At 47.3% G+C, this 16865-nt stretch overlaps 1 protein-coding gene and 1 non-coding gene across 5 annotated transcripts in view; one reads left to right on the top strand and one right to left on the bottom strand.

Annotated features, from left to right (window-relative positions):
* KCND3 (potassium voltage-gated channel subfamily D member 3) overlaps positions 1-16865 on the top strand; it is a 526784-nt gene that overhangs the window by 63965 nt on the left and 445954 nt on the right. The window lies entirely within an intron of this gene.
* LOC123614907 (small nucleolar RNA SNORA2/SNORA34 family) lies at positions 14147-14283 on the bottom strand. Its single transcript, XR_006722408.1, has one exon. It is a non-coding gene; the product is annotated as a small nucleolar RNA SNORA2/SNORA34 family (small nucleolar RNA).

Here is a 16865-nt window from a genome sequence, read left to right as displayed (position 1 = left end):
CGTCTTCTGGGGACTTCCCGCAGGACTGATGCTGTCTGCGCTGGGCTGAGGGCTCTGTGCTCCTGCCCCTCCAGCCCCTGAGACACTCCTGCCTCTCCCCTCACCCACTTTGCTTCCTTCCAGAAACCACTCAAACTTTGCCAGAGCTCCAGGTTGACTTGGATTGGCATTCGATGAACGTTCCTCAGGATGAGGAGGAAGCTTCAAGCTTCAAAAAGTAGGAGAAGGGGAAGGTATTCTCCTCTGGGGGAAAACCAGCTATCAGGTGAGAGTGGCACGTTGGTCCGCCCAACTGTTTCCTGAGCCTGACCCTGAGCCCAAGGGAAAGCCATTGACATTCCTGCTGCTGCAAAGTTCCAGTCACTGTCGGAAAGACTGCCTGCGACTGGACTGGGGGCAGTCCAGGTGACTATCCTTAGCTCCCAGCAGCCGGCCCCAGGGTCCTGCTAAGGGTGAGGATGTCTCCTTCGGGGCAGGCTGGACAGATACCCCAGGTGCTCCCTCTCTCCCCACCTCTTTAGTTGCCTCCAAAGCCCAGGACTCTTAGGGCCCAGGGTTAGGTCCAGCCCAGAATCACAGGGTTGGGGAGATCTTAGGAGCCATCAACTTTTTCATGTTGAGGTTGAGGAAACTGAAGGACAGGAAGAAGGAGTTACCCCAAGTCCTGCCGTTTCTGGGAGACAGAGTGAGAGCATGAGTGAGCACCTTTACTTTCCAGGATGGAAGGGAGCCATCATCAACACTGCCTCTGTGAGCTTCCCAGAAGCTCGGTGAGGTCAGCAGAACAGGGGGATCCCCATTTTCTCGGATGTGAGAAGAGTCCTGTCTGGTGCTCTGAGACTAGACTTCCTGGTCCTGCTTGGGTTGCAATATTAGGACTGGAAAGACATTGGTCCAGGTTCCAAACCAGCACTGCCAAGACGTCTCTGGGGTGGCTCTGTCCCTTTCTGTACTTCAGGGTCTTGGCCACCTCAAGGACATGCCTAAGAAGTGGGTAGTCAGCCTGTGGTGGCTGGAAATTATAAAATCCTTTAAGTCCTGTAAAGGACTGAGAGTTGCATTGTATTTTGCAGCCTATAAAGGGGCTCGGGGGCCAAGAAGGGAAGCAGGTGGTCTGGGCAGAGGAGAATCTGCTTCCAGAGGCTCACGATACTCAGTTTTGCTTTGTTTTTTTCCTATTTCTTTCAGGGTTGTAATTCCATGATTCTAAAATGAAACATTCTGTTTTCTGATTATAACCTTTCTAATGAAGGGGTTGAGTAGTGGCCCCAAGGGAAAAAAAAATAAATCACAGGAGCTATTCGACTTTGCATCTGCACATTCCCCAAGGGACACTGAGACTGGGGGGAAAAAGTGGCTGGAGTCCACAATCCACTTGGGTTGTTCACTTGAAACAGCCCACCAGGCTTCTCCCAAGGCCTGGCCAGCCAGCCCTTGTAGCTTTAAAAACATTCCCATGAGAACAAAGCTAAAGGTAAATAAGCCAGAGCGGCCAGGACAGAGCTCCTCTCTTATCACAGAGAGATAATTGCTGACTCCAGCTTTGTCCTCATACAGCGAGCAGCCTCCCCTCCCCACGGCCCCCACCCTCCGGATTATCCTTTAATTACCAAGGGAATGATCCACGTGGTCCTGCTAACAAGGGATTTTGGATTGCTGGGGTGAGGGCAGAGCTGGACCTTCCACAACAAACATTTTCCTTCTGGAAACAGCCCTTGTCCTAACATTGGCTCTGGGCTTCCTGCGATGCCCGTTCATAAATGATTCAGGCCCTTCTTTTCGTAGAGCGTTGAAGCTCTCTCCCTCCTTGCCTCACTTGGGAGCACAAACAGCAGCCCAGTGTGGAATCTAATACCCAGTAAAGCTTTCAGGTTCAAGAATAATCAGATAGCACTGGAAACAGCACATAAATCCCACATCCAAACAGCAACAGTTGCCAGCTTGGCTGGGGCTCGGGGGATGTGGGGGGAAGGAGAGGAAGTGGACCTATTTGGGGGGGTCCTTGGGAGAAGGCATCACGCCCCTTTAAGAGGGGCAGCAGCGGGTGGCCCCGCCAGGCTGCTGGGAAGCAGCTTTCTTAGTTCTCTAGTTGCTGATCTGACCTTGTCTCAGGAAGGTCAGACACCTCCCGGGGCTGGTGGTCCCAAAGCCAGGCCCCCGAGAAGGAGAAGGACTTCTGTTACTATTCTACCTCCCACAGTTTGAGGGGGAAGCTGTGAGCCGTTTCCAAGGCCTGCGCATTGGCTCCTGCTGCCAGTAGGAGGCTGGAATCCTGTTTCTCTGGCTCCTGTGAGTCTGAGAGCTGTCTTTCTCCGTGTCTTTATAAATCTCAGCCTTTGATCATAGCCCAGACCGGACCCTTTCATAAAGCTTTCTTCAACACTGCAGCCCAATTCTCTGAAGTCCAGTGGTAGCCAGTTTCTATAAACTGTAATCATAACGGTGATGCTATAGTGATAATCATTGTGATCATAGCCAACATTTACTATGCGTGTACTTTGTGCCAAGTTCTCTGCTAAGGGCTCTTTTGTAGGAACTCAGTCTATCCTCACCACAGCCTAATGAGGTAGATCGTAGCAGTATGGAAGTGGAGGCCCTGTTCGTTTTTGGTTTCATGCGTGTTTCTTCTTCCCTCTGCTGACTTTCCAAGGGAAGCGGGTGTGAGTGTTCCGGGCTCTGCTGGGCAGGACCTTATTAACCCTCTCTCAGTGGCAGTGTTCCAGCCATTTTTCAAATGAGGTTCAGAGAGGTGAAGCAACTTGCTGACTGATCTCAGGTCACACAACTTATTTTTATCTATTTATTTACTTTTTATTGAAGTAGAGTCGGTTTACAATGTTGTGTTAATTTCTGGTATATAGCATAGTGATTCAATTATACATATATATGTATTCCTTTTCATATTCTTTTTCATTATAGGCTATTACGAGATACTGAATATAGTTCCCTGTTCTGTACAGTAGGACCTTGTTGTGTATCTATTTTATTTTATTTTATTTTATTTTACTTTTTAAATTTTTTTATTGAAGTATAGTTGGTTTACAATGTTGTATTAATTTCTGGTGTACAGCATAGTGATTCAGTTATACAATACATGTTTCTTTTTATATTCTTTCCATTACAGGCTATTACAAGATATTGAATATAGTTCCCTGTTCTATACAGTAGGACCTTGTTTTTTATCTATTTTATATATAGTAGTTAGTATCTACAAATCTCAAACTCCCAATTTATCCCTCCACCCTCCCTCCTTTCCCTACGGGTAACTATAAGTTTGTTTTCTGTGTCTGTGAGTCTGTTTCTATTTTGTAAGTAAGTTCATTTGTGTCATTTTTAAAGATTCCACATATAAGTGATATCATATAGTATTTTTCCTTTTCTTTCTGGCTTACTTCACTTAGTATGACAATCTCCAGGTCCATTTATGTTGCTGCAAATGGCATTATTTCATTCTTTTTTATGACTGAGTAGCATATATATATATATAATCTCACAACTTCTTTATCCAGTCATCTGTGGATGGACTGGTTGTTTAGGTTGTTTCCATTTCTTGGCTATTGTAAACAGTCCTGCTATGAACATTGGGGTGCATGTATCTTTTTGAATTAGAATTTCCTCCAGATAGATGCCCAGGAGTGAGATTGCTGGATCATAGGGTAGGTCTATTTTTAGTTTTCTAAGGAATCTCCATACTGTTTTCCATAGTGGCTGCACCATTCCCACCAGCAGTGCAGGAGGGCCCCCTTTTCTCCACACCCTCTTCAGCATTTATTGTTTGTGGACTAGTCCCACAGCTCATAATTGCCACAGTTGGACATAGAATATGGGTGCCCTATGTCTTCTGTAATCTGGTGGCTGAATGCACAATTCTACTACCACTTACCAGATATATGACCTTGGGCTTAATTAGCCTCTGCATTTCAGTTTAATTATCAAATAATGGTAGGAGGAATAACCTACTCTAAGGTTGTAGTGAGGAAAGAATGAGAAAAATGCATGTATGAAGCTTAGACCAGGGTCCTTGGCACACAGTATGCACAATAAATATTAGTTATTATTATCACCACTCAGTGTAATGCAACAAATCTTTAATGAGCAGCTATGATTTGACTCTGGACAGGGCACTGTATTCGGTGCTTTCCTGTCTTACTCCTCTTCTACACTCTCCACAGTGCCTTGAAAAACATTAAACACATAGTAGCTGATCAATAAATGCTTTCTGATTTATTTCTGCAATATAGCTGGAGATGGCTTCCCAAAAGAGCATTTCTGCCTGTCATTGTGAATGTCTCCATCTGTCAGTACTTATTCTTCTTTTGCCCCCTCCTACACCTGATTTTGGAAGAACCAATGGCTGTATGATGGTAGAGAGACCTGGCTCTGAGAGCCAGTTGATCTGGGGTCAGCTTTAGGTTCTACACTAACTTCGACCTCATTAAGTTTTTTCCACCTTTGTACCTCAGTGGTTTGACTTAGAAGATGTCTCAGGTCCCTTGCATGCTTTAATTCCCTGGGAAAGGGAATGTTAAGGGAGAGGATATCAAGCAGTGCCCCCAAACTCCTGGCCCTTGGATCTCAACCCTTGAAAGTGGCTGCTATTTTAAAGTGTTTTTGGTCGAGGAAGAGAATAAATGAGTATAAGAAACCCCTCAGTCATATGGGCCAGCCAATCTCTCTACTCCTAACCATGGCCATGCCCATGCTGGCCATACTCAGCATCCTCCTTTCCTTTTGTTACCCCAGCTCAGATCAAGGAAGGATTCTATGAATATGTGTATGTGTTCCCATGTGAAGTAGCTACTTTGGGAAAAAGTCATGTTGCTAAGTTGGCCATTGGCAACTTTGGCTTTTGGAAGCCAACTATTGGGAAGAAAGAGACTACCAGTGTTTAAACTTTCCTGAAGTTGGCTAACTCTGATCAACTTGTTGGGCTGCCTTCCAGGGACCCTGGTATGTGTATATGTGATGTGTGGGTGATGTGTGTGTGTGGTGGAGGGAGGAGTCAAACCATAGGATTCATGAGCAAATGGAGAATGCAGCCTGGCTCAGTCCAAGAAGTGGGGTGGGAAAAACCAGGGCAGAAAGTTGACATGGCTGAGGTGAGAGGGAAGAAGGGGGACTCTCTCCATCCTAGACATCTGAGGCTTTCCCTTCAGGGGTGTTGCCATGGAGAGAGGAGGCAGAACCAAGGCAGAGCTCTCCAGGAACGCCGGTCACACCCTACAGGGGCAATGCTTACCTGGGAAGCAGGAGTTAGAATCCCATGAGAGGGAAATGGAAGACATGCAGTCTTTCTTGGAAATTCAGGATAAATTATGTGACCTTCTAACTTCTCCTACAGCCCCCTTGGGAATGACTGATTTTCAGTTCTCTTTGAAATACTTCTTACAAAAGAAAAGACCTGCTCTTCCCCTGAATCAGTTTCGACTAAATCCCTGGTTGAAAAGGCAGTGGAGGTACCTGGCCAAGTATGTGAGAAGGATGTGGGAAGAGAGAGGATGGAGAGGAGCCCGCCTCCTACTTTGCTGAGGGCAGGAGCAGCCCCGGGGCAGCTGGACCCTCTTGTCTCCCCAGCTTTGATTTGTGCTTTATTCTAAGACTCTTTATCCTAAAGAGCACATTGAAAGGGAATGCTTTTAAGAGCTGCCTTGTACCTGCCAAGAGCATGGTAATGAGTTGGCAGGGCAGAGTCCCATTGTGGAAATCTGTGAGTGGGATGGCTCCAAGTAGGAGACTAACATTCTTCTGTCAAGTGCCTGGGGTACACCTTGTTCTAGCAGGTAGGGCCTGGAGTAGGAGGTTTCCGTGTCCTCTGCAGGGATCATGGGGCTGCAAAAGGGAGGAGGAGGGAGAATGGTAAAATCTGGGAAATTTGTGAACTGGCAAAGCGCATGTGGGCTAGAGCATCTGCAGCAGCTGACCTAGGGGCACCTCTGAACCCATTCAGACTCATGCAGTCAGCCCCAGGACCAGGCTCCACTGCCAACTTGCTTCTCTGGGAAACCTTCCAGAAACCCTCAGCACTGCCCTCTGTCCGCCCTGGTACATCCCCTGACTTAGCTCTTACCATATGATACGGAAATGACTTGACACTGTGTCTCCCCATCTAGACTGAGAGATCCTTGAGGGACCGTGTCTTCCTTATCCTGCACTTGCAGTAAGTCAGTGAAACTGAAAGCGTAGCACATGGTGGGCACAACACAAAGGCTCTCTCCCTTCCCTCCTGAATATGGTCACAGTTGACTTTTGACTTAAAATTAAGACCACTCAGGTTTTTGTTTTTTTTTTTGGAGGGTGTAGGTAATTAGGTTTACTTATTTTTATTTATTTTTTAACATAGGTACTGGGGATTGAACCCAGGACCTTGTGCATGCTAAGCATGCACTCTACCTCCCCACTTGATCACTCACTTTGAAGATGTACAACTTTCCCACCCTTGTCATCTTCTACCTGCCCCCTCCCACCTTCCTGCCCCGTCCCCCTACAGCCCCCTAATCTCACAGCCTGGGCTCAGGGAGTAACGGCTAACCATTGCTGAATGTGCCTCCACTCCATGTATAAATTTCGAAGCCTAGAGAGAGACCACCAGGAGGGTCGTCCACCCTGGGACATGACCCATGCTGCTGGGCCCCTCCATTGGCATGCATTGCTGAGAGTTGTCTGTGGAGCCCACTCCTCGACCCTCCCTCCCCCTTTATGAACCCCAGCTCAGATGGAGCCAGGTAGAGCCACTCTGCTAAGAAATGATCTCTGCTTCTTGCCAAGGAAGGAAAGTAGGACCAGAAGCCTCTTCCTTGGGGGCGAGTTAGTTAATCACTTGTCTTTCCCCTTGAATCAACACAACTAAAGAATATCTTTTGCCTCTTCCTCCTTTCCCCTCTGCCCTCTGCATCGCCCATCAGCCTCTTATTATTCTAACATGTCCTCTTCTTGCTCTTGTGCTCTTGTCAGTGTCATCAGTAACTTTACCTGGGAAGGCTAGTCCACATTGCAGCCCAGCTCTCGTCTTCCTCTTCCCATCATCTTTCCCACCCTAGCCTCTCTTTTCCTCCAGTCACAGTCAGCCTGTTCTGGAGTGATACCAGCTGTGGGAAACTAGAGATGTCTGTGCCTGTCCATGTCACATAAAGGGAAGGCCCTCGAGCTACCTCTGAGAGGGAGACTTCAGAACAAGGAAGTGGGGACCGGCGGAGGGAGAGGGGAGCAGCAGAGTCATTTATCATGGCTAAATGGAAATTTATTGCCATAACCCCGGGGGCTATAGAAAAGCTTCAGCTCAGCTGGCAAAGGGAACAGGAACTCCAGTGATCGCTAGAAAAACAAGCTATATCCCCAAATCAATCTATTGGCTGGTGGTTGTTATTTTTAAAGTGCGGTGGCACTGGGCTCCCTGGCAGCTCTGGGGCCTGGGTAGCCTGAGGTCGGATGGCATGAAGAACTGGGTTGCCCATCTCTCTGATGGCCCCATTGGGTATTAGCTCTGGGCAGTCGTGGCCAGGGCTCAAGTGTGAGTTCTTCTGTCTGCCTCCTTCCCTTTCCATGAGGCTGGGGCAAACCCTCCCCGGCCATTCTGCTCACATTTCAGGAGAGCTCGATCAACAAACCTGGACAGCAAACCAGTGTTTACTAACAGCCAGCACTTCCCCAGACACCGTGGGGGATGTGAAAGTGTATGGTGTGTCTCCACCCCTCATATACTGCTTGTAATCTTGTTGAGGAGAGAAGACTTACATGGTGATTGAAGTTGAGAGGACAGAAGGGCTTGACTGGAGTGTGCAAAGCAGGAGTGTGGAGAAGAGAGGGCTCCACCTGAGCTGGGGGTCAATCAATGAATTCCTTAAATCTGTACAGTAATTTACAAAGTGCTTTTATACAAAACTTACTTTATTTTGGTATGATTCTCATGTCAACATTTCTGTTGTGGGCAATCATGATTTCATCGTTTTAAAGAGGGGGCAACTGAGGTTGAGAAAGTTGAAGCCATGAGTGGACTCGAACAGCCGTGTTCCAACTTTGAGTTCCCTACTCCTTTTGTTATATTGTGTCAAGGATTTAAAGGAGACAAGACTCAAGGTAAGGAGGATTTAGATTAATGAAAAGCAAAGAGAATGAAAATTCAAGTAGGAGAAATGGCATGAGCAGGATGTATGCTTGGCATACAGCAGAGGTTTAAGAGTGTTGGGTGAAGGTATAAGTATACAAATGAATTCAATGTAAAATAGACAAATGTTCCCCATGTCCTGGAACAGGGAGAGGATGGAGAGGGGAGCAGCAGAGTCACTGTCGTGGTTAAATGGACATTTATTGCTCTAATCCCAGGACTAGAGAAAGGCTTTACTAGTGTCCAGGGCATGTACCTCAGAAAAATGGGGGAAGATGGGTGAATGAGTTGGGTGTGGCTGGAGGATGGAGGCCTGAGGGTCTAGGCAGAGGAGTCTGGGTTGATGTCAGAGGCCCAGAGAAAGTCACTGAGATTCTGGAACAAGTGCATTTGCCCCGAAGTCAAGGGAGTCATGCCTCCCTGTGTATATCCATGCCTAGAGAGGTAGCGAACCCAACAGCCAGAGGCCAGACCTGCACTGAGTCAGAAGATGACAATCCTGAGCCCAGGTTTCTTCCACCCTGGGTGAGTCTCAAAACCTCTCCAAACTTCAGCTTCCCACTTCTTCAGAGCTCAGATGAAATGTTACTGCCCTGATACTCTGATTAAGCCAGACCCTCTGTCATACGGCTTTATGGCAACTCCTACTTCTCCCCTGTGGCACTTGTCACAGTTGTAATTAGTTGTCTAATATCTGCAGGCCCAGGAGGACAGGGGCCAGACCCGTCATGGTCAGGGCTGCATCCCTAGCTCTGAGCATGGAACCGGGAATTGTTCTCAAGAAATACTGGTTTAATGAGTGAATAGGTTTGTTTAATGCGTATAATAATGTTAACTCAGAGAGCAGTTGGGAGGATCAGAGGTCATCTGGTGAGTCCTTTACAGGTAAATGGAAGAAATTATCATTATGGGGACCTGGATAAAGACTATGTTGAGAGTCTGGAGGCGGGAAGGACCTCCAGAGGCGGTCATCCAGGCTGATATGAGGGTGGGGAGGGGTTAGACAGTTGGAAGAAAGGATGACAAAGCCCAGCGCCAGGCTTTCCATATACAGAATGAAGGAGGGAAGAAACTCTCCAAGTTCCCAGCCAGAAAATGAAGAGCGTGGAAATGTCCTCCAGGGCGGCGGTGGGCGGGCGAGGAGAGCCCTCCTGCTCAAGGGCTGCCTCCCACGCTCCTCTCAAAAGCTTCGGCTGCTCCTCTTCGTTTTCCCTTTCTGTACTGTCTCTGACTCGCCCTCATTCTCTGTTGTGGTGTTTCTTGGCCTCGCTTTATATTTGATAGTCTTTGCCCCTCCCTGCCTCTGACCCCACCTGGCACCTTCTATTTTGTCTAATTCATCTTCCCACGCCTCTTCCCCCTCCACATCTTCACTTCCCGTCTCTACTCAGTGCTTTTCCCCTTTTGAAGGTTTCTCTTTTCCAGCCCCTCTCTCCTACCAGCTGTCTGCTCTTTCTGGCATCCCGGAGGCGTAGTGAAATCTGCCAGGTGAATCAGTATCAACATGGAAGATTTCTTTTGGTCCCTCTTCTCTCAACTCTTCTCCACCCCGCCTTCTGCCTCCAGTCTCCCCTCAGTTCTCCCTTCTCGCTGAATTAGAGACCACGCCGATGCCTGCCAACTAGGGCAGCATGCCCTGGCACTGACGATCCTTCAGCCTTTTTTCTATCCTTTTCTATGAATCTCCTTGTTTGAACTGAGCTTTCCCTCCCCTGGGATTCATCCTCCATCCCCTGACCTGGAATGCCCTCAGCTGTCCCCTTATCTACCCTTGCTCTTGCCTCTCTCCTTCTTCCTAACCTGATAATGAGGCAAATATCTCACTGCCTCCCGTGTCTTAATTTAATGCCCGGTGCATTTGTCATCACATCAGACTGCCTGTCCAGAATGAACTGTCAGGGGACGTGGACCTGGCTAATGTCACTCTCTTTCAGTCTCACTGAGTGTTATACCAAAGTAGGCTCTTTGTAAACCCTTCTGATACTAATGTTCCTGATGTGGCTGATGAAGACGTCAATAAGTGAGATGAATCATGGCAATGTTCTGGAACCATGCCTGGCACATAATAGGTATTCAATAACCATTAGTAGACTCTTAATCTGAATGATAATGTTAATTGCTTTTCAAGGCTCCTTTTTTTGATTGCAAATAGTGAAGATCAACTCAGAGGAGCTTGAGGAAGAAGGAGACCCTCTGGGGTGTTGATGAGTCTAGACCCAAGGTCAGGGCATGCATTTGGGCTTCATCAGAGTCAGGAACCAGGGGCTAGGAAGCTGTCAGGGCCTGGGACAGCCACTGTCTGGCCGTGTGGTCTCATCCCTTTCCCTGTGCATCTGCTTCATTCTCTTTCTTTGCAGACAAGCTTCCTTGGCTCTTCTGTGTACATGGCAGAATGTGGCCACCCTCACCTCAGCATCAGACTTCTCTCCAAGCTCCACCAACCCATATTCTGGTTCTTCAAGTCCCTGTTTGTGGAAGAGAAATGTGATGGCCCTGTTGAGGTTAAGCGCCCCCTCTGGCCCCTCAGCTGTCACTTTTCACAAACAGGCACAGGAGTGTTCCCCTCCAGGTTGAGCAGTTCTTAAGAGGGTATGTGTTGATCGAGGGGTAGTGGTGGGGAGACAGGGCAGATATGACAGAAAGTGCCTCTTACATAAAATAACAGTGGGAAGAAAGATGTCTGTCAGATTTGACCTACCCATGTCAGTCCACCTGCACTCTCTCACACAGTGTCTTTGGACTTGTGCGTCCTGGTTGGGGATCACGCCATGAAGTCTGGTCCCCAGATCGGTGCTGAACTCAGCTCATCTGATGTGAGGAAGGCAGTCCCAGAACACACCTAGATTCTCCACCCTGGCAAGATCCTTTAGGTCCGACCCCAACTCATTTCCTGTCTCTCCCAAGGAAGGGAGGTTCATAAAGCCTAGCCATACCTGAGTGGCAGCTCCTTCACAGAAGCTGATTACAAAGCCAAAAGCACTTCAGCTCCTGGCAAAGATAAAGAGAAGCATCTTCCCACACTGGCTGCAGCGATAGATGGGTTTGCTTTTCTGCAAGTGATTACTTTGGCTCAGATAAGGAGCCCAAGTGGCTGGCCAACCAGCAGATTTCCTATAATCTCTTTCCTAAGATTTGAGCTCAAACAACCTCAGTCACCCTCCCCATCAGGCCCCCACCTTTTGCAATATCTGCTTTGTGATCTCCTCTGAGAAAAAACAAATGTTTGGGCCTCTTAGAAGGTCTGGAGGCTCTGGTAGCACCAGATGCTGGGAAAAAGCAAAGTCCACCCAGCAAGGGAGTATTGTGTTTAAGAACTCAGGCCTGGAGAGTGCAGAATGGGGCTTGCATCCTGGTGGGTTACTCAGCAATTTAGCAAGTGTACTTGTTATGATTATTTTTATTTATATTTTAAATCATAGGAAAACAAAGAACTTTGTGAATTTCTTTACATTTATTTTATGGTCTAGGTTTGTTTCTCTTTTGCATTATATTTCAAGGGAATGTCATAATCTTTTCAGTGTCTTGGGCCTTTAAATTCTGGGTCCTTTATTTATTAAATATGTGACCTGGGTCAACTAAGTAAGATGGGGTGAATTATAGCCCAATCCCATTGGGTTATTCTGGGGATAAAATGGGATTATCCACATGAGTCTGTGCCCAGCACCTGCCACGTTGCAAGCACTCTCTGAACTGTAGCTTTTACTTTGGTTTTATAAAGTGAGAAGGGCATTTAAAAATATGGGCCTGGAGTTGGCAAACAGGCATGTCCTGATAGCTGTCCCATGGGCATGACCGGTGTGGACTGTGCCCCAGGCTAGGTCCTGAAGAACCATCACTTGAGGAGAAGAACCTGAGGTTTGGGATGTGGGGTCAGGGTCAGGGAGCAGAAGCAGAGGCTATCCTGATTTTTCCAAGACTTCAACATCTGGAAATATGCTAAAAATCGAGTGCTAACATCATATATTCCACTTAGATGGACTCTCTCATTCAGTTTCTCTCCTTGCTTTGAGATCCACGTGGTAGATGTCATTCTGTCTCTAGAAAAGGCTGTCCTCTGGCCCCAAACTGACCTTTAGGAATCCCTTTCTTGAAGTTGACCTGCCCTCCCTCACTCTTTGGTCACCTGTTTTTTATTCTACACTGTCAGGAAGTTCTCTTTCAAGTTTCCCCTAATGACTGGGGTTTTCTTTGAGTCTCCTGTGATTAGAGGGTACTGGGAAACACTCTAGATTCTTTGCCTGCCTCTTGGTAAGAGAACGGTTTTGTTGATTCGTTCGTTCATTCATTCATTATCCTTGAGCATTGACCAAGGACCAGGCTCTGTGCTGGGCAATGGGTGTCCAGGTCTTTGTGAAACACTTAATCACCTGACCCATTGAGTTGCCAGGGAAGGGGGTCTACCACTAAATCCTGCTTCTTCAGGTGGCAAGAGAGGGGTTCCCACATGTCATATTCAATTTTGCTCCTAAGCCTACTGGCTGATTCTCTAATTGAAGTCTGCACACAGAGTAAGTTTTGTTAATATCTGACTTCTCTGACAGGGGATAATGTTCCTTCGTGTACTAATTGGCTTTCCAGGATCATCCACATTTTCCCACTTCTCAAATGAAACTCATCCTGGACCCTCTTCAACAAATAGAATCCTAGCATTTGCATAAATGATGAAATCTGGCCTTACCAATTGGGCTAGGGAGCTTCTCAGCTCGCTTACTCAAGACTCACTCCTCACGGCCGTGGGACAGTGGCACGAGAAAGAGTGGGGTCTTTGCCCCCAGCCGGTAGGCAGCAGGCACCTGATGGTCAGAGGCGAGTTAGCAGAAGAGCTTTAGCTTTGGAGCTCAGTCTCGGCTCTGCCATCATTAACCGTAAAGCCGTGGGCAAATTCCTGAGTTCTTTGTGTCTCAGTTATCTCATCTGCAAAATGGGGCTAATAGCTCTGCACTATTGTAACAATTAAATGAGATCATGCAGGTATAGCACTGAATACTGTGTTTGAGCCAGAGTGAGCACTTGGTGAATAAAAACAATAATGATAATTAGTATTTTCATGGTGGAGGAGGCAACTGGGGCCTGGAAAGGAACTTGGGTTCTGGGATTTGTTGGCCGGCTCCATGAAGGTGGCCACCTCATGCTGTAGTATAAAGAAGGAAAAAAGGGGAAACTGCCTTTATTAAGACAGACACAGTGTTAGGTGCGTTATATGTTTTGTCACTTGACTTTCAAACACCCCCATGAGGTGGGTATTAGCGCCCCCCCTTTCCAGAGAAGGACGCTGCCAGGGACTTTTAATACTTTGTGCCAAGATTACAAGGCCAGAAGGGCGGGCAGGATTTGAAACCACGTCTGTCTGAGCCCACCTCATTCCTTGTCTACCTCAAGGAAGGGAGATTCTTCTTTTTTATTAATTAGCTATAGTTGATGTATAATATTATATAAGTTTCAGGTGTACAACATAGCGATTCACAATTTTTAAAGTTTCTAGTCTATTTATAGTTATTATGAAATATTGGCTTTATTCGCTGTGCTGTATTATATATCCTGGTAGCTTATTTATTTTATACATAGTAGTTCGTACCTCTTAATCTCCTACCCCTGTAAGGAAGGGAGATTCATCGCTTCTTGGCCTTTTGGCTAAGATCAAGTGAAGGAAGGGAGATTCTTTTTTGTTTTTTAATTTAACAGGTGCTTTACTATGAAAGTAACTTAATCAATGTCCATAATATAGATGACTTTCACAATCCAGTAAACAACTAAAAAAGTTTTATAGTCCAATAATAAATGTAAGTTTCCAATTTGAATGAAGTCTAAAAAATAACAAATCAGGGCCCTGAGCATACAAAAGGCAAATATTCAAAGGAAGCTCATAGTTCAGAATCACCCTACTGTTGTTGTGCAAAACCCACAGCAATTTTTTTTTTTGTAGTAATTGGGTTTAACAGTATTATAATTCTAATGAACAAGTTAAGTCAGGGATCTCTAAATTTTGGAATCCCAGTATTAATTGATTACAAATAAGTATTAGCTCACATCTGTCACCAATGACTCAAGAGTTTATTTCTAATGAATTGACCATTATATTTCCAAAGTTCTGAAATGGCCAACAGACCGCAGAAAGACACTTCTTTAGGTTCCTACTTGAAACCAACAGCTTCAGCAAACTACTGGCCGTGATTCAGGGCCAAAGGAAGGGAGATTCTTAAATGTTAGCAGGAGAAAAGAGAAGAGTAGATATGCTGATTCATCTACTCGGGCCTGGGCCCTCTGCACATACCATCTGCCTTAACTGCCCTATTTTGCAGATAAAAACAGTGAAGCTCAGAGGAAAACAGCCTAGCCTGGGACAGAGCAGGCATGGGGCTTGTTTCTGTCCGCCTGCCAGGCTGGTGCTCCTTCCTGAGTGCCTGGAATGGCCCTTCTCAGCCCTAAGCCACCTGTGTGACCTTGGGCAGGTCATCTAACTCATCTACACTGCAGCTTCTTTGGCGATAAAACAGAAAAGATGAGAGCCGCCCTGCCTGCTTCTTAGCACTTCAAGGAGGCTCAGATGAGATAATGGATGTGAGAGGGCTTTATAAACTGGAAAGCTCTGCAGAGATGGAGGGGTAGGGGTTATTACCGTCACTCCATAAAACCTCCCACACGCACCAATCTTCCATCTCCCTCCTGAAGCTGCCGCCCGACTTGAGTGCTTTTAGAGTCTGCCAGGTTGTCTTCCTGTCTCCTGGCACCAGACAGGAAGGCCCTCTGCCTCTGCAGTCCCCGTGCCTTTTCACAGACTCTCAGAGTGGAGTGGAGGGTGGAGGCTTGAACTGGACCTGGGCCTTCAGGGAAGGAGCCCACCAAGGCTGACAGAGCCTGTGTCTGGGGGGCCTCTGCCCCATCTCGGGCCTGCAAAACCCATGCCCAGGGCAGGGCTCTGCTGGGACCCCATGAAGTGCCACTGTGCTCCCCAAAGCCCCCAACCCCCCGCTGGATGGCTCCTATCACACAGCTTTCCCTGCCCAAGTCACTAAGACTTTTCATTTTAAGTTGCTTGCAATTGAAAGCCCAGAAGAAATAACCTCCTGCACATTAACAGCTCCTTTTCAAGTAGTTTCCGGAGCCTTCTCTGGCTTCTTTCTCTCCTTCCTTGTCCTCCTCAGCCTAGGACACAGCTGCACTGGTCCATCCCCCTCCACCACCCCCCCAGCGTGGCCACATCCAGTAGCAGAACCCTAACAAAGCCTTCTAAGGGGACTGTTTCCCTTTGAAAATCGATCTGACATCAGAGCTGTAAGAGATTGTAAACATTCTCCGGTCCAACCTCGGCATTTTACAGATGAGGGCACTGAGGCCAGAGAAGAGAGTGTTTATTCAAGTGCACTCAGTTTTTCAGCCCTCTTTATCCTTAAGGAGGATCTTGGTGGGATGTGGTGGGAAGGGGTAGCAGGGCGGTGGTGGCAGACAGGTGTTCAGATTCTTGTCATTTGACAAGGTCAGATCTGTTGGCCTTTGCTACCTAGCACCACTCCCCACTCCCCTCAAATATCAAGGTGAAATGGTCTGCAAGTGACAGAGATGTGTGTGCATGTGTGTGTCTGTGTGTAGTGGGTGGGGGTGAGGAAGTGGGGAGTGGGACTGATGCTAAAGAGAGAAGCCCTGTTCCAAAATGAACAGTGGGACAAGTGGCAGACTTGGCCATATTCCTCCAGAATATTCTGGAATATTCTACATACACTCTTATGCAGAGGCTTGAATCCTGGATAAAATGATCTCGGGAGTTTGCCTTTCCCTGAAACTGGTGTGTGCTCATTTGCTGAGAACAGTTTCTAAGCTGGAGGAAAGGTTCCCAGGTGCCTAGCAGCTTTTTGGTACTCAGGAAATGTTAAATAGCCATGATCATCAGTTGCAGCAGAAAGGAATAAGCTGCATGAAATCCCATTTCCGACCTGCTCCCCTGATCAAAAAAGACAAAGCAAATGAGATTATCTCCTCCCTGCCCGGGGACAATCTCATTGCCTCTGCTCCATCGACCACATAACCGTGAGCGGCGTGATTGCCGTCTCTTCATAACAGATGTGAAACAAACCTTACGAGAGGCATGAAGAGTTGCTGTTCAAACTCAATTGCAAACTCTGCAATGAAATGAATTGGAGAACTGAAGCCTTCTTCCCCTCTGCCTCCAGGTTTGAGGCGCTCTCCCCGGCCCAGTCTGAGCAGGTCAGGGGAGCAAGCACAGAAGGAGGGACCCACCTGCACGGGAGCTGCGTAGACACAGCCTGTGATAAGTGGGGCCAGACCCAGAGAGGGCTCCTTGGCAAGACTGTGATTAGACTCCCTTTCAGTTGGTGCAATTATTTGTAGGCAAGGTTGAGAGCTTTGGGGGAAGGGTGGAGTGAGGACTGCTGGTGGCAGGTCTTGCTCTTCCCTGATGTCCCCAACAATTCAGTACTGGCTCCAAACTTGCCTGTCCCACCTAGTGAAATAAAAGCCTGACAGTTAAGGAGGACGATCTAGAAAGTACCCATAACCAGGACGTGCCCTAACCTCTGCCTGCTTTGTCTCTGTGTATCTTCTTATCAACCCAACCACCACCTCCCCCTGACCCCAGTCCCAACGAGGCTCAGCTAAGTATACAGTCCCTCCTGGGGTGGGGGGAGGTGATCTGGCTAACACATTCTCTCTAGCATCTTACATCTCCATGAATATTCTAAACTAACTCTCTTTATAGATGGCATCTGGGGTAGTGGCCTGGCTGGTCCGCCCTTGATTCTATTCAGTCTGC

Source organism: Camelus bactrianus, chromosome 9 (genome assembly GCF_048773025.1).
Source record: "Camelus bactrianus isolate YW-2024 breed Bactrian camel chromosome 9, ASM4877302v1, whole genome shotgun sequence".
NCBI lineage: Eukaryota > Metazoa > Chordata > Mammalia > Artiodactyla > Camelidae > Camelus > Camelus bactrianus.
Note: the sequence above shows the minus strand (reverse complement) of the source record. Positions and strands in the feature narration are given on the sequence as shown.